We start from the raw sequence: 18,051 nt of genomic DNA on the forward strand, positions 1-18,051 counted from the left end.
CTATTCAAATGCTGTGTGTGTGCTGCCCCATGTGATCCATTACGCAGGGTGGGGCTTTCCTGGTCCCCCAATATTTTATTCAAGTTGACAACCCTTACCTTAGCACAGGTGTATGGGAAGCCACCTCTTGGAACCCTTGTCATTTGGGCTACTTTGGTTGCAGTCCTGTGCGTGCTTATTTGAGAATGCATCCCAGTGGGACTTCCAAGTAACCATGCATTGGTCTGGACTGCTTGTATTGAGCAAAATCTACAAATGCTTGACATAGCTATAAAAATATGTCTACTCGGCACCTCTTTCTTTGCTGCCTATGGCAGCCACTTCTTAATAAAAATGTATTTTTATCAATATATGAGCACTGGCACCTCCATTTTACCAAAACAAAAAAAGAGAAGGAAAGCACTGTGTGTCTACCATTTTAAAAACGAAAATGTTGTGGTGTCCTAATGTAGCATTGGTGCAACCATACGAAGTTCAGACTGCTATGAGTCACCAGTAACTGTATCTAATTGGGATATAAAGTATGTACAACTGCAGAATAAGGCACTATATGGCAGGATGAAAGCTCTGAGAAGAGATGCGCAACAGCCACTAGGCATGTCAATAAGTTTTATGCAAACTCGCATAATATCCTTCAGTATCCCCACAGATCTCTCAGCTGTGCAGAACTCACCAAATATGTGATAAATACTTATGTGAGATAACGCAGAAATTCTAAAGGTGGAGCCATTTCCATCTCTGCATCTCTGTCCCAAGATAAAAAGCTTCATTTGTTGAATGCATTGGAGACCAGCCATTAAAGGCCTTGCTGGAAAAACAATGGTGGAACTCCGAAATAACAGTGCTTGTAACATTCTGTCTACATTCCACATTGAAGGCAACAAATGTTAAGATCTCTTGATTTACACTTTTAGGATGAATACTGGATACTATTGATTCCCTCCCCCTTGCCCCACCATCCCACATTTATGGAAGACCATTCAAAGAGTGGTCACAGTGAAGTTGCTCTGAAAAAAGTATTATTGTTGATAATAGTTAGATAGGCATTTCAATAAACAAGGGGATTCCAACAAACATAAAGAGGGAGCTTCAGAATAAGCAGACAATCGCCTTATAAACATTTTACAAGCCTCTGACCAATTTTCTACACTTGCCACTTCATACAATAATGAAAGAGAAAGAGGGAGGAGAGGAGGGAGGAAGAAGAGGAAGAGAAAGGGACGAGGAAGAAGACAAAAAGAGAAAGAGAGAAAGCTAGTTTCAGACAGCGTGTTAACACTGGCATTTAGTATTTTATGCTGCCCATAGGGTAGGGCTCTAACATTGCCCAACTCCACCTAGGTTTGGAGCAAACGACCCAAAATCTCCGTCGCGTCTAATTAATGGGAGATTGGCAATATCTGCGTGAACACCCACCCCCTTTCCCGGTACTTATAAGACAAACAGCAATTAACCTCCTGTGTTGGGGGGGGGGGGGAAGGATGAGATCCGCACATGATCAACCATGCTTGGTGGATAAGTCTGTTGGTTGTTGCCATGGCTACAGAAAGCTAGTGGAACCCAATGAGCTGTCTGCAGCAGTGCTGAAAGGACCAGCCATTTTGCGGGCGGGGGGGGGGAAGGGGAGTAAAGAGAGTGTTAGCATATTATGCTGGGCTTTAGCGTGGAGTACACAAAGCGCGGGGGGGGGGGGCGCGTAATTTATTGCGAGGAAACTGAAGAAACGAGCCCATTATGGGTCTAATTAATAGAGCCGGGAATGCCTCCCAGCTGCCATTTTGACAAGCTGCCTATCGTCGCTGCTCTCCTCCCGCCCCCCCGCCACCCCCAGCTGAGAAAAGGTGGAATGCAGCGTGATAAAGGGTACATATCTCAGTCTCGCGCGCGGGCAGGGGCCGCTTTTTGTGTGTGTGCGCGCGCGCGCGTGTGCGCGTCTTGTTGGGGTGGGGGCTGGGTGGGAAGTGAGGCTCCTCTGCGGTTATCTCCACAGCTCGCCGGCTGGGCTCTCAGAGCGCGAGCTGGTGACCCAAAAGAAGGGTGTTGCCCTCTCCTCACAACATTGATCCTGCACGCTGCCTGCCTGCTGCTGCTGCTGCTGCTGCCGCCGTCGCTTCATGCAAAACACACCCCTGGCTGAGAGCAAGCAAGCAAGCAAGCAGGTGTGCAGCTCAAGACGAGCTCTGTCTTGTGGTGTGTGTGTGTAAGTGTAAAAAAAAAAAAGCCCTCTCAGGTTTGTATGCACTTCCTATTAACAGATTGCTGTCTTGGGAGCATCTGGCTGTGGATTTAGTCGGGGAAGGAGGTTGCTGCTGCTGCTGCTCGCGCGCGCCTGAGCTGCTCGGCGAGAAAGGTAAGCTTTTGTTCGCCTGCTCCCAGTTCGTAGCCCTGAAGACCCTAGTGGTATATGTCTGTATGTATATATTTCGCTTGCATTAAGTTGTTTCAAAAAAGAAAAGAAAAAGCCGTCCATGTTGACTTTACATTCAATTGCCCGGGCGATTATTTATTTTGATGTGTAACGTGGAGAGAGCCTTTCTTTCAGTAAAACAGATAATCGAACTGTCAGGCTTGGGCTACTACTGCAAGCGAGCAGTTGCTGATGGGATCTGTGTTAACTCCCCCCTCTCACTTCGTTTCCACATTCAGAGATGATGATGTGCATTGGGGGGGGGGTCTTCTTTTGTACCACCACTGTCCCAACTCTAGGAAATCATCAGTATGCCCCAGGACTTGGGGAGAGTTTTTAAAAGTATAACCATCTGAAGCCCTTGAAACCCCTCCATATTGCGGTGTTGACATTCTGCCCGGCGTGAATGTTGCTATATAACTAGATTGGAAGAGCACCGGCCACCCCTTGCCCTCTCCACCAGGGCTCTTGCATTGCATTGCATTGCATTGTTGTAGTATGTAGGTCATAAGGGAAAAGAGGCATTTGCCCTCCTCTTGTGGGCTGCACGCCCGTTGCTGTGTTTGATTAGTTTCTGATGGCTGTGCTGTTAAGAGGCGAGTAAGGTAGGAGAGAAACAGTTCACACCTCCTTTTCAAAGAGCTCCCACAGACCCACACTCAGGCACACACGGAGCACAACACACCCATTGTGTGCCTGAGTTAGGGGCTGGCTTGATAGAAAGAAGGAAGCCAGTTCTCCACATGGACCACAAATGCAGCTAGACTGGGGTGGAGAGAGAAACTCCTTTGAAACACAACCTCGGTGGCAAGCTGCATGTTAAGAGCAATATTGGGGACAAAGGAAATGAAAGATACACACATGGAATGTCTATAGACCTTACTGAAGCAGAGTGGTTCTGGCATATGTCTAGGTGCTAAACGTATAGGCTTTTGGTTTCTTGAAATAACTCGTAAAACTGATCAATAAAACCACAATCTGTTGACATAGAATAAGGCAGATAATGTTTAAATTACAGTAAAGGAGAGAATCATACTCACTCCAGGTTACTAGTAATAGGCGGCTGTTGTTTTGCCAGAATGCCATCATTTTTGGCTGCTTAGAACGTTGTTGAAAACCTGGAGTGCCTTTCATGTTTTTATAAAATTTCATGCTTTCTCAAAGCACTACTGGATAATCTTTAGAATATACTTAACATAATAGAATCGCTGCTAGATTAAACATTGCAGATGGCTGCGCCGAAGTCAATAGGTAAATTAGTAACAAAGGTAGTATTATGTGCTGGTGAAGCAATAAAGGTGCCAAAGTCCAATACATTTTTAGATGTCTTTTCCATATGTGTGTGTGTGTGTGTGTGTGTGTGTGTGTGTGTATATATATATATATATATATATATATATATATATGAGCATTTATTAAATGCGATTGGGAAATGCTGTACTCAGGTGTGCACAGAATTACACATTCACATTTAGAGTCGCTTGTCTACCAAGTCCTTTGCAAAGCATCTTCTATGTTTTGTGTTGTTTTTTAGTTTCATCTCCAAGCACTTAAGTTACTTGAACTGGCCTGTTTTATATTTCTTGTCTTTTGTTACACTTCAAGATCTTTCAGATATAGGACCTGACTGATGTGTCATTCATTCATAGTATCACACAGATTCAATTTAACAGGTATTTATTGATTCTGCTCTGTGTCAAGTCCATTGTTAAACACTTGAGTGCAGCTTCACACAATGCTTTTTTTTAAAGGATGGCATTTTTAACAGGGACTAATGTAAGTATTGTGTGCAGATCATAATGAATGAAGTTTGTACACACAAGTTGCTCTGTGTGTGTGTACACAGTGTACACGTGCTGGGATGTGTTGACATTTAATTTTGTCACAAAATTCCCTTTTCCTTGCAACTTCATAATGTATGGAGTACCTTGTGTTAAAGAGTTTTCCCACAGGATTCCAGAAATGGTATTTGAATGGAGCTGTGCTCATTGAAACATACCTTCAATTTAAACATGGATTTCTTCTGCTTTTAATAGCACGTTGACCTCGGTCATAAGTAATACACTGGAGCCTTAAGAGCTGTCTGCACATTCAGAAAAATCTCGTCACATAATCCTGGAGGACCCTAACAACTCCAGAGGCAAATGTGGTTTAATGAGGGAAAGATATGCCAGGAGAGATGGCGAAGAGACTCCCCTCTGCTAAATTCTCAAACATGTACAGAGGGCTTCAAGAATGTTATTTCTTCACTTCACACTGGATTTGCAGACACTTGGAAGTAATGGAGAATATCCTTCTTGCTCTCTTTTTTTTGAGTGCCTTCAAAAGCATGGCACAAAAGGAACCAAGTAGTTAATTGCATAGTAGGGATAGCAGAACTGTGCCCAGAGGCTGCACCCACTCTGTGTTGCTTCATCTTATGAATTGGAAAGGGAGATGTCTGCAGAAGGTAGCTTGCTATATGCACCTAGGCTTCCCCTGCTCATAGTGTGGAATTAGGGTTCTGTGTTGTGGAGTGGAGCCTAGGCACAAACAGGTGACTTACCTTGTACAAACATTTCTTTTGCCCAACTCATGGATTTCAAGGGCTGGTGGGTGCGGCAGGCAGGCAGAGCCCCACTCATCCCTTCACACAATTGTTAATCTTATGGCGGGAACACCCAAATAGGGCTCTAGCCTCTGTTCATCAAATAACTTGGGGCACAGGTGACCAAAAGCAATGTAGTTAGGCCCTTAGTCTAGCTCAACTGTAGTATCCAAGCTGGACTGGAGTAAAATAGCCACAGGCTTATGGGGCACAAGCGTAACAAGGCAGAGCAGGGAGGCAGTGATTTCATTCCATTCCCTTGTTTGCTCTGTTTCATGTAGAAAAACAGATGGTGCTACCTGCTTTTCTGTGCCAGTGCATCAGCCTTTAAATAAATATATGTAACTGCCTCATCACATCTAGTTCTTTTCTTGGCAGTTGGATTGAAAGGCAGACTTGTTTTTGGGAGGCCAGATGTTGGCAAGCTGATCAAGACTCATTCTAGAGATGACAAAAAAAATGATGCCCAGTACACCTTATTGTTACTTTTATATCTTATCTTTCCTCGAAGGAGCTCAAGGCAGTGTGGAAGGTCCTTCACACATCTGGGGAAAATAGTTTCTCTGGGCACTCAGGAGTGGGGGAACCTGTGGTTCTCCAGATGTTGCCTGGTTGGTAGTCAGGAATGATAGGGGTTTCAGTCCTATTAGTATCTGGAGGGCCACATATTCAACATCCCGATGGTACTTAGTTTTTGTGATTCTACCTAGAAATCTAAGTTGTGCTAGGGGCAAGGAGCAAGAGTCCATCGCCCTGCTCTGGCTACTCTTTGTGTCAGCCTTCACCATAGCTCTGACAACCTTATTTATGACACTACAGGCAATCCATGTTTTTTTTCCACAGGAGTTACTTTCTGGACCCCAATGCATGTTGGTGGGGCCCGCGTAAAGCGTTTTGCCCACCCCCGTTCTGCCCCTTCCCTCCCTGCCCCCGTTCCACCCCCATTCTGCTATTTTAGTGATGTTTTAGGGTTACTTCCTGGTTTGGCCCCGGGCGTATGTGTGCAATTGCACATCCATCGGTCGTTGCTTGTATTTGTAGGCCACCCAATCACCAAGTTCTCTGGAAGAATTTCAAATAACAATAAACACATTTTAATACAACCGTAAACCACTGAAACAAAAGATATTTAATGCAGTGTTAGCAAGATGATACAGGTGACCAGTTTATCACGCATCTGCATGCACAGCTTGGTAAACTGCCTCTTGGTAAATAGTCATCTGCATTAATTAATTCACTTGATGTTCCCTATTGTCCAGCACTTGTTGTGGGGAGGGCATTAAACTGACATTTAATGGAATGCCATTCATGTCCAGCTTTCGTACACCTGTAAGTTACAGAAAGGCAGAACCTACAGGAGCTGTTCTTTACTGACAAGTATATGAATCTTATAATCTATATTTGTTTGTCAATATGCTCATTTTAATGGACAGTAATTTACAGGCATTTGTCTAAGGCCTATTTTTCACTGAGATTGTAAATCTGTCTTGGCTGTAATCCATCAGAATGCAGGTGGGATCTTCACATGCACCTCCCTAGCAACAGCAAAAAAATGAAAAAGAGCCCACATGCAAAGGCTGAGAAGGCTATGCTAGAACTCTACATCTCCCTGACATGCCAGTTCTCAAGGTGGAGGAAATTTATGTGCATTGGAGGAGCATTCAATCATGTTGAGCCCCCCTTCCACCCCTGCAATCTTGAAGTAGTAACACAGGTTTACCACCTGCAGTGAAAACTGGATGTGTGTCTCTAGCAGCTGAATATACAGAGCTCTGAAAGCAAAAATAAGACAAATGATCACGTGAAATATCCCAGCATTGGCAGTATGGTGCTGTTTTGTAGCAAGTTCAAGTCACACAGTGTGCAGGAAATAAAGTATTCGGATCTCAGGATATGGTGTAAGATCCAGTGTTAGTCATACTAACATTGATCCATTGAAAGAAAGGGATTTGACTGATGTTCATTGATTTCACTCTTGAGTATGACTTGGTTGGGTATCATCTAAGGTCTGGAGGCACATGAGGTCATCATCTGGTTGGTGACTGAATGAGTGGCTGCCTAGGAACCACTTTATATGCCAGTCTTTCCAATTGCTCTTTTGTGTGAGGATGGCTGTTGTGTTTTGTAATACTTCGTTCTGCCACATGGTGCTCCTGCTTTGCTAGGGTTTATGAACAAGACAAGCTGTGCTCTAAGTTAATGGAATGAAATAAAAACATAAACATATTCCCATTCAGAAAGTACACAGATTTAAAGCTAACATGTTTAGTGTTTTGCTACCAGGCCACAGAAAGAGAACACTGTCTCAATTTATGATTACAAATTTACTTTTGGCTTCTGTACTGAGAACCAAACTGCACATGACATTAAATGTGTGAAAGCATTTACTCTGCATGTTCTGTATTCACTAAATATTGGCTGCGTGGTGAGAAGAAAGAGCAGAAGTGGGGGACGCAGCTTGACTTGTCATTCCATCAGGTCTCAAATGCAAATGAAGAAGTTGGCTTATGTTATCACTGTTGTGGTTTCTTTTCTGTCTCTGTTGACTTTCCTGCTCATCTAAGTGGATTTGCCATTTGCGCAGACTCTCATACAACTGATTATGGGAATGCATACAATATGTCAAGGATGGGGAATCTGTGACCCACCACATACTGTTGGGGCATAATTCCTGCCATCTCTGTCCATTTGCCATGCTGGCTGGGATTAATGAGAGTTGAGAGTCAATCAACACCTGAAGGGTCACAGGTTCCCCATCCCTGTGATATGGGCATGCAAGATGTCCCACTCATTGCCATGCTCAAATTCTGACTCTGTTGACAGACAGATGTCAAAGCCATATCTTTGGATCATGTGAATCATACTAAGTCTGCCTGTATTTTTACAGTAATCAGAAAAGTGTGTTGAGAAATCAAGTAAACAGCACTGGAAAATATATGTTTAAACACTACTATATGATCTCTGTAAACATTAACATTTTAAATTTATGTTGGAGGCATTCCCATAATTCACTCGAGGGTATGATTCAGGGTTTTTGTCATCAACCAATGTCTCCTAATAGTGCAAAATCTTACTGTAATTATATATACTAATAGCAAACTCCTTTGAATGTGGATTCTTAGGTAGCCCAAATTGCACATATTTCCAATCCACACATGAGGTATCGGCAGGCTGGGGGGAATGGGGGAATTCCAAAGCTTGCAGAAATACAAATACATAAATAAAACAAAACCCAATATCTTGGAGGGGAGACAAAATATTTGATGGAGTACATTTTCCAGTGTGTCCCAACATGGCCTTTGAGAACAGTGTGGGAGGCCTCTTGGTGGTGATGCCAATAAGCCCTACCTGTTTGGTGGTAACATCTGGAAGTCCCCTAATTATGGAACTCCCTCCCATGGAGATATGATTGACAGTCGGAGAATTTGCCTTCTCGTAGAACTGCTACTGCTTATTGAATTGCTTGTGCCCTGACAGGTAATATGTCACATTCAACAAAGCTACAAATCAAGAAAACCCAAAACAAATATGTTTTTTCCTGTTCATGCCGAACTTCTTACTGTTGAATTTTTTCTTTCATTTGAAAAACAACTTGTTTCTGAACAGTGTTCTTATGTACACCTTTTTAACAAGAGAGAAGCACTGATTTGGGTACAACTGTGGATTTGATGTTTTCAAGTCAAATGTTAGACGTTTCATCTGATAGGAAAAGAAATTCTATTTGAAAAAGCTGGAGCATATTCTTTTTATTTCAGTATTGCTTTCCTGAAAGATCTTCCCCAAGACTTTATGCAAAATTATGAACACAAATTATTTTTGTGTGTGTACAGTTGGCCAAGTTATCAAAGATGTGGGCTATACTACATTCACCCTCTTATCTCAATAAAAACCCTGTGATTGTTAATCTGCTATCAAGATTCCTTTAAATCACAACTGCTTAAAATTTATTTTGTATCCCTATAAATGAGTTCTAAAGACCAACATGCTTGAGTGAAGGAGGACAGCAAAAAAGAGTGTGTTGTAGAGAATAAACAGAATCAATATCAGCAGTGCTCATACTAGAGTGGGGGAAATGGAACAAAGCCCTGCAGGCATATAAAAGCAGTAAAAGCAATCGATGGTCTGTTAATTTATAGAAGCTATAGCTTGCTATGAGAAAATAACAGCTATGACTGAAGGTCAGAATAGATGATTGAGTCCTTGGAGTTTAAAACAGGATCGGTTTTAAATATTTCTAGGAATGAAAATCCAAAACAGTTCTAAATTCTTGCTAAACAGAGGAAGGGTGTGTTTACAGAGTTTGAAAGAAGTACTGTATATTGAGACAGAAGCATCAGCATATGACTACATTGATCATGATCTGGTTTTAATATTCCGGGAATATGGTCTCATGTGGAGAATCATTCAAATGGGATATGTGTAAGAATAGGTAAGGATAGAAACACTGTGGTTAGATTTGGGTTTTAGGGTTATCACAGAATAAATACTGGGAGGACCAGTATACACATAGGATGGAAATGTGAACCCTTTAGGAGAGAGGAATAATTCCCAGTATGAAACCATGTAGTCTACAGACTGGTTCTCCACCTTCATCATTTGAAAGGATTGCTGAAGCCTTGGCAAAAGTAGGGACTAAAGTTGTGATAGTGTGTATATTTCTCCTGTTGTAAGCCTTTGTGGGGGTCTTACATCTGGGACTTTGGGGCCCAGTGTGCCACAGTCCCTGCACCACTTGGGCTAATTGCATGCAAAAGGAATGGTGAATCAAATCTTTTGCTCTACAGTTCAACTCTGCAAATGGCTGGGCAGTGTGCTTCAGCTTTCAAGCCCAACAGGGTTAGGTGTCCTGATGAGCCAATAATGGCCCACCTGGCTTGGCCTTTACTCCTTGGTCTTGAGACTGAGCTGCTGTATTCTGTTTGGGAGCCCTACTTCCTCGCTGCCCTGACACGTCTTTAGGAAAGCTAATAGTCTCCATCCTCCTCAAAAGAGTGAAAAATATTATACAGTGGTACTTCGGGTTACATACGCTTCAGGTTACAGACTCCGCTAACCCAGAAATATTACCTTGGGTTAAGAACTTTGCTTCAGGATAAGAACAGAAATCGTGCTCCGGCGGCGCAGCAGCAGCAGGAGGCCCCATTAGCTAAAGTGGTGCTTCGGGTTAAGAACAGTTTCAGGTTAAGAACGGACCACCAGAACGAATTAAGTACTTAACCCGAGGTACCACTGTATAGGCTTCACCTTTCCTTTTCTGTGATCTGTCCCTTGGAGCTCTCCTGGCCCCAAGCTGTCACTTGGCTCTGCTCAATGACCCACCCTTGCATCGTGGTGTTCACCTCCTGTTGTCGGATATATCTGTTTTTATGTCCCTGTGTTTTTATGTTTGTACATATTTTATGGGCTAATAGCCGTAAATAAATAAATTGTAAATTGTAATTGATTCACCTTTCATTTCTCCACTGATAGCAGAAACTATTCCCCCCTCATCAGCTGTATGATTTCATTATATTGTCAATCCATGGTATAACAGTTTTAAAAGAGTGTAATGATAACTGTGTGAATTTGTGGGGCATAGTGGGAGGAAAGCACCCAAAAGAAGTGTGCCTCTGTTGACCTACAAAATGAATGAATGACAATTTGACCATAAATAAGTCAGTCTTCTAAGACCATAGCTTTGACATACTTTGGCGCACACAGTTCTTTGGAAGAGCTCTTTTCTTTAGGAGTCAGTTTACAGATAGGGTATCATGTAACTTGACCTGCAATGGAGATTTCTATCCCATCTTTAAACAAGCACAAGAGAGAGTTTTAATTCCCGTTTTGCATAGCTGTACAGTTGCACGTGTTTCGAACCGACACAACATCTGATTCACAGAGACGTCTGGTAGCTGATTTATGGTTTTGCTTACACACAATTCCAAGATTCAAGACACATACAGTATTCTCAGGACTACTAGCCCTAGGAGAAATTTCTGTTGAAGTCTGCACCTGTTCAAGCAGCACATGTCAGCATGAAATACAGTCTAGTTGTATGGTGAAGCATAGGGGGGGAGCATAGTAAGTTAACTGCTGTAAAATACAATATTGCATTCTTATGACAGTAAGACTTGGATGTCTAGAGAGCTTAAAATTAACTCCTGATTTAAATGCAGCAGATGCTGCTTTGAAGTCAATTAAATATATTTTAGAAAGTTTCCTAAAAAGTGAGTGCAGTGATATACATCGTCTAAAGACTGGTGTGTGCGTTTACAAAATCAGCTAGTTGGCTTTAACAGTTGCCTCCATCAGGAATTATTTCTTAAATCGATGTGCAGGTCAAATTCAGTGGTAATAGGACACTGTAGTTAAATAGGTACAATATTTCACTTTTTAACTTATATACTTCTTGCATTTGGTTTTCTTCACAGTATGATCTTTTTTCTTTTTTACAAATATGCCCAAGCCTTTGGTGGCATTTGCATCAATTGATGTGGCTTTCAATAAATCCAGTGCTTTTTTCCCCCAGGGGGTACTCAAGAATATGCAGTGCCGGCACCTTTTTGTTGTTGTTGTTGAAAAGTGTTGCACTTACTGTAACAACTTCATGGTGAGTACTGGCACCTATTTTTCTAGATAAAAAGCAGTGAATAAAACAATAAAATAAAATACATAAAGCAGCAACATATGATGGATGCAGGTTCAGCAGCAAAAAATATTCTAAAATGAGGGTCTACCAAATTTGTAAAAAGCTTCTGTCTTGCAGACAAATGCCTGCTGAAAGTTTTAACTGGGTGGTAAACAATTGGAAGGCTGAAGGGGCTCTAGGTACTATTCAATAATCTGGATGAAACCACAGAAATGGCCTCTTGCCCCCAACCAATTGTGCCTCAACCATGAGCAGGAAGGGGGTTGCAGTCAATTATTCCAAATTTCAGCCACTTAAGGCTTAAAAATTAATCACCAATTCTGAATTTTGCCCCCAACAGTGCAACTTGTGGAACAGGTATGCATGCAGGTCTCACTAGCTGAGCTCAAAGCCTTATCCAGAAAATCATTTGTTAGGCAAGCATTTGCATAATAAGTCAAAAAATCCCATTGATTCCTCTGGGGAAATTTCCCAGCCACAGAATTTTGCCCCCATGATGAAAATACCCATGAAAACCCTCTGAAACCTTGCAAAAAGGCAAACAAAGAAAGAACAAATGCCTACCTTATCCTCTGCCCCTTTGCAATGGGAGAGGGAGAGAGAGAGTTGGCTATAGTGAATATGGAGACCCAGCCATTGAGTGCAGTGGCTGGAACTTATTTCAGCTTTTAAAATGGTCACTTGAGGATTTGGAAATGATTCAATGCCATTTAAACTCGTTTTGAATCTCTGAGCAAAAGTGCAGGTTTCCATTTATTGTTTGTTAGTGGGTGGGGCACGTTTGTCATTGCAGGTTAAAATTTTGAGGGGGTAAATAAACATGTCATGAAAGTCATCCTTGAACATCTTCAAGTTGTGCTATTTCAGAACTTTGCTACGTAGGACAAACTCTTCCTTAAATGAAGAGATCTGCAGGCTGTGTTGCTCTTTGGTAGGTAAAATTCTCATTTAATTATAAGTCTGAACCCAGGTTAAAAAAGCACATCTAAACAAAAACACAACAGATTTTAACCTGTTTACCATTTCGTGTGTTTTGGGCAAGCATTTGCAGTGTGGTCGTTTCATATGAATTCTCCACAGGGCAACTGCAACAGAGCCACATATCAGTTTCTTCTTATATGTGCACCTGCAAAATGCAACACTGGGTTGTGATAGTGACATGACAAAATGCAGACTTTTTTCTTAAAGTGTACAAAGTGGGAGTGAGCGGAAGAAACCTCAGCCTTGTCCCCTTACAGTTAGGTAAGCCAAACACACACACTGAAATTAACAGAAATCTCTCTTCCTCATGCTCTCAAAAAAGCAAATGAAAACCTTCCCCTTGCGGGGAGGAGTATGGAGATAACAAACGAGACTGAAAAAATGGGAAGGGAGTTTCAGTTCACTGTTAAATTTCATACCAGTTGTGATGGGTGTGGATGCATTGAAAGGACACAAGTCACAGTGCTTTGTCAGGGGGTACTCAAAGGTATGCAGTACCTCTTTTTTGTTGTTAAAAAGTGTGGCACTTACTGTTACAATTTCATGGTGAGTAGAGCACCTATTTTTCTGGGAAGAAAAGCAGTGACAGGTCACGTTCCCAGAAGGAATACAAAAAAAGATGGTTGGAAGTGATAATCTCCACTATACTCAGGTGAAATGTTTTAAATCCAAGGGATTGTTTTCTTTCCCTGTCTGATGATGCTCTGCAACTCTGTCCTGCCGATCTATGCTACCAATTTACCATTCTTCTCCCTAGCCATAACAGAGACTTCCACTGCACTAACATTAAACTAAAAATTCTATCTTAATAAGCCAGAACATGCTCTAACAGCACCTGCCCACTGGTGGCCCATTTCCTAATGTTTTGTTCCTTTACACGTTGTTGTGGTTTTTGTTGCTAATGTTAATTCAATTCATTGCCCACCTTTCAACATCCTGTCCCAGGGCAGGTTACAACAATTTAAAATTCAATATTGAAACTATTGAAACAAATGGTGTGGGTGCCTGAAATAGTAGATCAGAAACATTTGAACAGGAAAACACTTTCCCTTTAGTAAAGGTGAGAATTGTCTTCCCTGGTTGTACAACTAAGTACCATTGTTAAATGGTGCTGTAACAAAGACAAGCACCGTATGCCATAAAAGGGATATTTTTTTTAATGGGCAACAAAATTATGTACTTGTAATAATGGGTGAACCCCCCCCCTCCAGGCTGAATTTGGAATGGGCTAGCCTAATTGGTCTTATTTATGGAAAATAATTCATTTCATTTTTTAACACAGTACAGACCCTGCCATGACCCACACAATGTGATCTGTAGTGCAGCAGGGCCAAAACACCAAATCCAGTTCTGCTGAGCTGTTTTCTGCCACCCTCTTTCCTTCTCCAAAGCCACCCAGGTAGCACTGATAGGGTTGTTTTACAAGAGGCCTTTTGGTGAAACCTCCATTTCTACCTGCTACCTTGAGCACCAAAACAATAGTGTTAAAAGGCACCAAGGACCATGGGCAACGTAGTTTCCCATCAGTGCACCTGAACTCCTAATGCCCATTGTAAATATTTAGAGGTTCTGGCAAGTTACATTTCCCCGGGCTCCAGATACCTGGGAAGCTGCTGTTTCAGTGTTCAGTATTCTAGGGAGGAATGGAGACTTTCCGCAAAGGCTCCCTGTTATTGTGCAAGGTAGGCTTTGCATAAGGGAAGGGGCTGGCTGTGTCAGGGAGTGCTGGTTTTCATGAACTCATATAGCAAATTGTTCTGGTCTAATGGTGTTGTTCCTGCCAACCTAGTTCAAAAGCACGTCAAAGTGCAAGTAGATAAATAGGTACTGCTCCAGCAGGGAGGTAAATAGCGTTTCCGTGCGCTGCTCTGGTTTCGCCAGAAGCGGCTTAGTCATGCTGGCCACATGACCTGGAAAAACTGTCTGCGGACAAACATCAGCTCCCTCGGCCAGTAAAGTGAGATGAGCACCGCAACCCCAGAGTCGTTCGCGACTGGACTTAACTGTCTGGGGTCCTTTACCTTTTTAAAAAATGGTGTTGTGCGGTGGAGGCAGTTATCTTCCTAGCAAATGTGTTGTTGCTTGATACTGAGGATAGGGCAAGGCAGCAGAGAGGCCACCAGTTTAGCCTTCCTGCTGCTGCATTAACACTGTGCTGACTTGCCTTCCAGGAGATCAGAGAAGCACCTCTGCCCCATCATGCTATCCACGGCTGGTGTTATGCTTACGTTTTGCCATTCAGCATCTTCACTAGTCATCAAAAAAGCTTCCTCTCTTTTATTGAATCACACCAAGTATCTAACTAAGTAATTTTGTTACCCTTTCTAAGGGTGGAACTAGACAGTTGTATTTTCACTGCTTAAGTGCTTCTATTTAGTAAGAACAAATCATCTTCTACTGCCTATGTAGCAGAATTCCAGCTATACAGAGAACAGGTTATTTGTAAATTCTGGCCATGTAGTGAGTCTAGCATAGCTTACCTGCACTCTTTCAGAAATGTTTGGAAATGTAGGGTGCTAGCTGATGCTGCCTTTAGCAGAGAGGGAGCCATGGCAGTATGTCTCCTTCTAATGAATTGCAATAATGTTGGAAGTCCAGTTCAGTAGGTGTTCATTGTTGATTTGGCCATCATTGCTCTAGTGTCCCAGGAAGATCTGTTCTGATATGGGAAGGAATTTAATAACGGACACCTTCCCACAGGATTACAGGCTTCCAGTGTACCAAATGGTGCGGGCAAAAACTGCCGGTTGCACTCCCAATTACTCAGAAAAGAGCTCCAATGTCCTGTCCAGATTATTCGCATTAGACTTTTCTAAGCACTGACCGTGCAGGCAATCATCACCTCCTTCCACCAATGTTGGCTCCCCAGAGTTTCCAAAATGTAATTTGGTCTTGCAAATCAGTGGGCAGAGTGTGATTTATTAGCAGTACAAGCCTAGAATCCCTAATCTCCTCTTGTGGTCTCAACATCCACTTATCTTTCCTCAGCCACAAAAAAGCACAATATACTTCCCACAAATGCTTGAAACTAACACAACCTGCACTCCCATTAGTGGTACTCTGAGGAAAACTTCAGTGGCAAACAATATCCATCTACTCTTTCTCTCTTTTGCCTGCAAAAAGCTGAAGTAGCACATGATAACATACCAAATATTAAATGTTTATTTGCCAACAAAAAGCGACCTCAGCATTTGAATTATTGTATTGTTTCTTTACCCTTGTCCCATGTTATTTGTTAAGGGCTACCTGTGAGTACAGGTGCATATGGATAAGTCTCTCTCATATATACTATACTCAGTGCCAGATGAGAGAATCTCGGTTCAAACCAAGAGTGAAATTACACAATTTTGTTCTTGTCAAGTGGGGGGGGGGGTCGTGTCACACACAACAGTTTTCAGTTTTCTTAATTATGTGGCTGCATAATTTGCTTTCACCATAGCATGTGCTGTTTTCTAGATCTGGATTAAACACTCAAAATACAATCCCCACCCCTCCCCTGCTTGCAGTATTTGATCGGACTTCAAGTCAAGGTACCTTTCATTGAAATTCTTGCTCAGTTTAGAGTTAATGTGCATATTTATATGTGTGTATTATATACATGCATTTTGCATGTGTGTGTCTTTCTATATCATATTTATTATGTAGGATTTATTACATCATTGTTATACCCTGTCCTTCCTCCGAACGACAGCTAATATCTTAAAAGTTTACATAACAATACTATTAAAAACATAAAATAACAACAAAACCAAAAAACGTATTCCTCAACCAGCTTCATCTAAGTCCCTAAAACCTGGGCAAAAGTTTTTATAATTCGCCTGAATATTCCTAATATGAGGGCATCAACCAAAACTCACCTGGCAGGGATTTTCATATGTGACTGTCTGGTTGGCAGTCCTCAAAGCTGGCATCCAAAACTGTGATGAAATAGATAATTTAATTCCAGGTAAGGGATTACAATTATCCTTGATTAATTATGCTCCTATTTTAAATATTCAGTGTTTTGGGGGGTTGTTTTTTAAAACAACAGCAACAACAACTTATGCTCTTGGCTCTTGGGCAGTCAGTTAGCTCGGGAACATCCTGTACGGTCTGTATTTGGCTAAGGCAAGGGATAAGTCTTTACTCCCCCTCAGTCCAGATAAGCTCCATTAGTTCAGTTGCAGAGTCAGGTTTACCACTTGACTGAAGAAGGCACTGGTTTTTCTTTTTATGGTGTATCTGTCTTCATCCCAAGTGCAACTTCTTAAATATATGTAATGGTTTGTCCTTTCTGAGTTCCCAAAGCCCAAAATAATTTGGAGTTGAGTTTTGGTTGGAGCAGGGTTAGACTCCCATAAACTCCAACCACCACAGCCAGGGGTAATAGGAGGGCAACAGGTTCTCTAAATCCGGGCTAGAGCTGTGCTGAAATGTTAGCAATACAATCACCGTCCTGAAGCCAAAAAACAAGAAGAGAAGACTGGCAGGCAGCCCTCAGACCAAATCATATACAAATACAGGAAATACAGGTGTGTGTATTTAACCCCACTGTTAAAATTGGGTTTACATTCTGGGGGGCCCTGTGCATAAGCAAAAATCACATATTTGGAGAGCACCCTCTAAAAAGCCTCTAAATGCTTATTCCCCCCCCCCCCCGCTCTCCAGTGTTCTCTCCCACTCTCTCTCCAGTTCAGACCAAAATAACTAGAGTTGAAGCTCTGGGGTCTGCTGGAGGTTGGAAGATGCTCCTCATGTATCAGCTGATAGGTGGGAAGGCTGAGCAGCCTAAACAAAGCCCTGCTGTGCCTCCTGTCTCTTTGGGGCTTCCTCCTCCCACACTGACATACCCTTTGGGCTCCGGAGAGGCTCTCCTTGTGAGCCACGAGGACACTCTAGCTCTCTCCTGCCCTTTCTTGGTGTGGTTCTATTTATTTCCCAGCGCCATTCGCATATGTGGTTGCGTGCAAATGTGGGGATACCTGTATGGGATGGGAATGGGAAAATGATAAAGCGCTGATTCTCGAGTGCACTCCTGCCCCAAGCCCGACATTAACCTGGAGCAGTCAGATGTGCCCACTTCGTGGAATCATAGAGTTGTAGAGTTGGAAGGGTCCTCCAACCCCTTACAATGCAGGGATCTTTTTGCCCAACGTGGGGCTCAAAACTATGGCCCTAAGATTAAGAGTCTCATGTGTTTACCACTTGAGCTAAGATCATGCCTCACTGAATTCCTCCTGCGTTCCCATGTTGTGCATGATCCTGTAGGTCCTGAGGAAGTGTGGAGGGTGAGAAACAGTGCAAGGGTGTTTTCTTCAGCTTCCCACTGGCTCTGCTGGCTGATGAGAGGTCTCATTAGGGCTCATTGAGACCTAGTAAGGAAAGTGGTAACTTCCCACCCACCAAAAAGTTTTGAAGAGCAGCAAAAAATTCAGAGGAGAATGTTTTTCGAGAGCTGCAGGGTGGGAC

The 18,051-nt window shown here is 42.4% G+C and overlaps 2 protein-coding genes across 52 annotated transcripts in view; one reads left to right on the forward strand and one right to left on the reverse strand.

The window, feature by feature from the left end:
• Window positions 1-1,552, reverse strand: part of TLR3 (toll like receptor 3) — a gene marked incomplete at its 5' end in the record, with an annotated part of 107,415 nt that extends 105,863 nt beyond the window's left edge. For both annotated transcript variants that reach the window (XM_083630230.1, XM_083630229.1), the window contains one exon: window positions 1,455-1,552. The remainder of the gene's footprint in view (window positions 1-1,454) is intronic.
• Window positions 1,553-1,620: 68 nt separating this feature from the next.
• The window catches only part of SORBS2 (sorbin and SH3 domain containing 2), a 182,169-nt gene continuing 165,738 nt past the window's right edge, over window positions 1,621-18,051 (forward strand). For 34 of the 50 annotated variants that reach the window (XR_014551923.1, XR_014551924.1, XM_083629920.1 and 31 more), the window contains exons 1-2: window positions 1,885-2,159; window positions 2,256-2,350. The gene's annotated coding sequence lies outside the window, so the exon portion shown is untranslated. The other 16 variants (XM_083629965.1, XM_083629927.1, XM_083629955.1 and 13 more) reach the window with 9 other exon arrangements.

This window comes from Podarcis filfolensis (genome assembly GCF_964270895.1).
Source record: "Podarcis filfolensis genome assembly, chromosome: 9".
Classification (NCBI taxonomy): Eukaryota; Metazoa; Chordata; class Lepidosauria; order Squamata; family Lacertidae; genus Podarcis; species Podarcis filfolensis.